The sequence below is a fragment of the Chlorocebus sabaeus genome, chromosome 6, assembly GCF_047675955.1.
Source record: "Chlorocebus sabaeus isolate Y175 chromosome 6, mChlSab1.0.hap1, whole genome shotgun sequence".
Lineage (NCBI taxonomy): Eukaryota > Metazoa > Chordata > Mammalia > Primates > Cercopithecidae > Chlorocebus > Chlorocebus sabaeus.
Genome location: NC_132909.1, coordinates 40,266,925 through 40,271,760, shown reverse-complemented (window position 1 = coordinate 40,271,760; position 4,836 = coordinate 40,266,925). Strand labels below are relative to the sequence as shown.

The 4,836-nt window shown below is 47.5% G+C and overlaps 1 long non-coding RNA gene across 1 annotated transcript; it reads left to right on the top strand.

Annotated features, from left to right (window-relative positions):
- LOC140711885 (uncharacterized) lies at nt 1–847 on the top strand. Its single transcript, XR_012093216.1, has 2 exons — nt 1–101; nt 169–847. It is a non-coding gene; the product is annotated as an uncharacterized lncRNA (long non-coding RNA).
- The last annotated feature ends 3,989 nt before the right edge of the window (nt 848–4,836 follow it).

Genomic DNA, 4,836 nt, shown 5'->3' with positions numbered 1-4,836 from the left:
TGTTGGGTCTAAGTATGCTAGTGACAATCTCACCAACTGAATCTGTGCATGAGAGCTGAGAGCCTTCATCCCGTCCAAGAACTGTTTGGCCCTAAGCCCAGGTAGGAGAGTCAACATGTCCCCCAGCCAATTAGGGACATGTTGACTCTCCTACCTGGGCTTAGACAGGTAGAATTCTCACCTGCCTATGAACTGGATTTAGAAATAAATCACTATTTCAACTCTAGCCAGATGTTCACATATGACAGTCACAATTTTAACTGTAGACTGTGTATGTGTGTGAGATTCAGGGCCTCACCAGTGGGCCCTGTCCACGTGTGAGGGTGACAATTCTAACAGTTGGCCGGGAATGTATATGAGAAACACAATCTCACCTGTATGCTGAACCCTGTAATGACACTCTCTGCACCACAAGAGATTTATATAGTATGCAAGAACGTGGTAATTCGTTATGACCTTTGTACAAGGAGACCCAGAATCATATTCATGACTCTAGGCCTAGCTGTAAGAGACAGCATCTTGGTTGGGCTGGGTGCAGTGGCTCATGCCTGTAATCCCAGCACTTTGGGAAGCCGAGGTGGGCAGATCACCTGAGGTCGGGAGTTTGAGACCAGTGTGACCAACATGGAGAAACCCCATCTCTACTAAAAATACAAAATTAGCTGGGTATGGTGGCACATGCCTGTAATCTCAGCTACTTGGGAGGCTGAGGCAAGAGAATCGCTTAGACCTGGGAGGCAGAGGTTGCAGTGGGCGGAGATCATGCCATTGCACTCTAGCCTGGGCAACAAGAACGAAACTGTCTCAAAAAAAAAAAAAAAAAAAAAAAAGAGAGAGAGAAAAAGAACATCTCTCCTATTAGATAGTGTGAGGTATGAGAGTAATCATTGCATCTGTGATCTAGGTCAAGATATATTTTACAGGCCAGGCGCAGTCGCTCACACCTGTAACCCCAGCATTTTGGGAGGTCGAGGCAGGTGCATCACCTGAGCTCAAGAGTTTGAGACCAGCCTCACCAACATTGGGAAACCCTGTCTCTACTAGAAATACAAAAATTAGCCAGGTGTGGTGGCTCATGCCTGTATTCCTAGCTACTGAGGAGGCTGAGCAGAAGAATTGCTTGAACCCGCGAGGTGGAGGTTTCAGTGAGCCAAGATCATGCCCTTGCACTCCAGCCTGGGGGACAGAATGAAACTGTCTCAAAAAAAAAAATGTATTTTACAATCCTGCCTGTGAATAGGGAGACAGGAGAGTCACATCATCTGGGTTTTTAGCCAGGAATATGACACAATCTTTTTTTTTTTTTTTTTTGAGATGGAGTTTCACTCTTGTTGCCCAGGCTGGAGTGCAATGGCACAGTCTCAGCCGACTGCAACCTCCGCCTCCTAGGTTCAAGTACATGATTCTTGTGCCTCAGCCTCCCAAGTAGCTGGGACTACAGGAACATGCCACCATGCCCAGCTAATTTTTGCAATTTTTTTTTTTTCTCCCCGAGACAGAGTCTTGCTCTGCTGCCCAGGCTGGAGTGCAGTGACATGATCTTGGCTCACTGCAACCTCCCCCTCCTGGGTTCAAGCAATTCTCCTGCCTCAGGCTCCCGAGTAGCTGAGATTACAGGCGGCTGCCACCACACCCGGCTAATTTTTGTATTTTTAGTAGAGACGGGGTTTCACCACGTCGGCCAGCTGGTCTCAAACTCCTCAGGCGATCCACCCACCTCGGTCTCCCAAAGTGCTGGGTATTACTGGCATGAGCCACCAGGCCTGGCTTGACACAACCTTTTCTGAGGGCAGAGACCAGTCAGGAGTGTGACATCACCTGAATACTCAGCCAGGAATAAGTTACAACCTTCTCCTGAAAGCAGCACACAGGCAGCAGAGTCACATCACCTGGGTGCTGAGCCCAGCAATGGATAACAATGCCCTCTGTGGTCCAGGCCCAGGCAGGAGACATATCACCTGGTACCTGGGCCAGCCAGTTTTTTCTGTGGGGCGAGTACAGGTAAAAATGGAGAGTCACATCTCCCAGGTGACTGATGCAGTGGTCTGTCACAAGGCCCTCTGTAGAAAGGGCCCAGGTGGCAGTCTCCCATTTTATAGGTGTTGGACCTAGTAATATGTCTTAACATGAAAATATTCAGGCCTAAGCAAAAAACGAGAGTCACATAACCTGAGTGCAGGGCTTAGGAATATGTCACAATGCACCCTGTGGGCAGCTCCAAGGCTGGAAAAAAGAGTCACATCTTGGAGGTCCAGAGTCAAACCATATGTCACAATCTCATTTGTGGGCTTGGCCAAGGCAGGAGAGTCTGATCACTAAGGTGCCCTGCAGATGCATACAATCACACCTGCAGGAAAGTCCAGGGATTAGATTAGAAATTCCAAACATGTCCAGGTTCTAAAGGTATGAAAGTCAACACCTCCTGTATGTTGGGTCTAAGTACATGAGTCGCAATCTCAATGATCGACAGAATGTGTGCAAAAGAGCCACAGTTTCTTCTGCAGACTGTATCTTCTTAGTGCGGTCACAGACTTACACGTGTGGTGACTCTTGGTCTAGAAGTCACTAACCCACCTGTGGACCAGATCCACATGAGAGGCAATTATCCAACTTTTGACAGCCTCTGTGAAATTCAGAACTTCAATAGTGGGATGTGTTTACATGGGAGAATAACAATCCTTACTGTTGCCTGGGTGTGCATTGGACAGACACTCTCTGTGTCACCTGAGGACTTTATACAATACACAAGATTGGTAATCCTCTGTGACCTTTGCACAAGAAGGAGCTCCAGAATCTTTCCTGTGGTTCTAAGCCCAGATGTGAAAGTCAACGTCTCTCTAATTGACTGAGTCCAGATAGGAGAGTCTTCACCTTCCTATGAGCTGGATTTAGAAATCAGTCACCATCCCAACTGTAGCCAGATGTTCACATATAACAGCCACGATTCCAACTGTGGACTGTGTTCACATGTGATTCAGGACCTCACTAGTGGACTCTGTCAATGGGTCAGGGTGATAACTGTAAAGGTTGGTGTGGTGTGCATAGGACAAATACAATCTCACTTGTGTGCTGCACCCTGTTATGACATTCTCTGTAACACACTAGGGCTTTATATATGTGAGAGAGTACTAATTCTTTATGACTTTTGTACAGAAAGACTTTCTAATTTTCCTCAGCCTAGCTGAGGGCAACATTCTCTCTCCCATTGGCTTCTGCAAGGTATGACAGTTATCATTACATCTGCATGCTTGGCCAGATATATGTCACAATCCTACCTGTATGTAAAGAGCAAATGCAAGAGTGACATCAATTGCGTGTTGGGCCAGGGCTATGTCACAATCCTCCCTGAGGGCAGGCATCAAGCAGGAGAATCACATCACTGGGGGCTTCACCAGGGATGTTACAATCCCCTCCTGAAAGCAGGGCACAGGTAGAAGAGAGAGATCCCCCGGGTGCTGGGCCCAGACATGACAGACACCACAACAACTGGTTGCTGGGCCCAACGATATGTCAGAATCTTCCCTGTGGGCAGAATGCAGGCAAAAATACAGGGTTTTATCTCCTGCATGATGGATGCAGAAATACATCACAAAGCTGGGCACGGTGGCTCACAACTGTAATCCTAGCATTTTGGGAGGCCGAGGCAGGTGGACCACCTGATTTCAGGAGTTCGAGACCAGGCTGACCAACATAGAGAAACTCTGTCTCTACTAAAAATAGAAAATTAGCCGGGCATGGTGGCAGATGCCTGTAATCCCAGCTATTTGGGAGGTTGAGGCAGGAGAACCGCTTGAACCTGGGAGGCAGAGGTTGCGGTGAGCCGAGGTCGTGCCACCGCATGCCAGTCTGGGCAACAAGAACAAAACTCCATCTCAAAAAAACAAAAAACAAACGAAAAAACATCACAAGGTCTCCTGTGGGAGGGACTCAGGCAGAAGCCTTCCGGCCCCTAGGTGTTTGTCCCAGTTGTATGTCACAATATCCAAAATATAGCAGGTCTCAGGCAAATGAGGGGAGTCACATCACCTAGGTGCTGGGTCCGGTGATCTGTCACAATCTTTTCTTTTGGCAGGCCTTAAGCAGAAGAGAAGAGTCACATTACCTAGATAATGAATAAAGAGATGTTATAATATTTCCGTGGGAGCATCCATGCAGGGCAGTCACATCACCTTGGTGTTGGACTCAGAGACATGTTGCAACATGCAATGTATGCAGGTCCCAAGCAGAAGAGGAGAGTCATATCACCTAGGTTCTTGGTCCAGAAATATTTCACAATATTTCTGGAGGGGAGGGCCTAGGCAAAAAAGTTACATTACCTAAGTGAGTGGCCTAGAGATATGTCACAATGCCTCCTGCGGGTAGGGTCCATAAACAAGAAGAGAGTCGCATAACCTAGGTGCTGGGCTCAGCTTTATGTTCCAATCATCCCAGTGGGAAGGGCCCAAACATGAAAGAAGAGTCACATCACATAGGAGCTACGTCAAGTGATATATCACAATTGCCGCTGTGGACAAACCCCAGAAGAGGAGGCACATCATCTAGGTTATGGGTCCAAACATATATCACAGTGACTTGTGTGTGCAAGGACCAAGCAGAATAATTACATCACTGCTTGGTCCAGCGATAAATCACTCTATTCTGTGGGCATGGCCCAGGCAGTAGAGGAATGTCAAATCATGTAGGTAAAAGAGGACATTTATCTGTGCTTTTCCCATAGGAGAGATTGCAGTGGGTCAATAGGTAGGTCACAGTGCTTCCTGTGGTCAGGGTTCAGGCAGAGAACTCACATCATCTTGGTGCTGGGCACAGCAGTATGTCTCAATGCCTTCCAAGAGC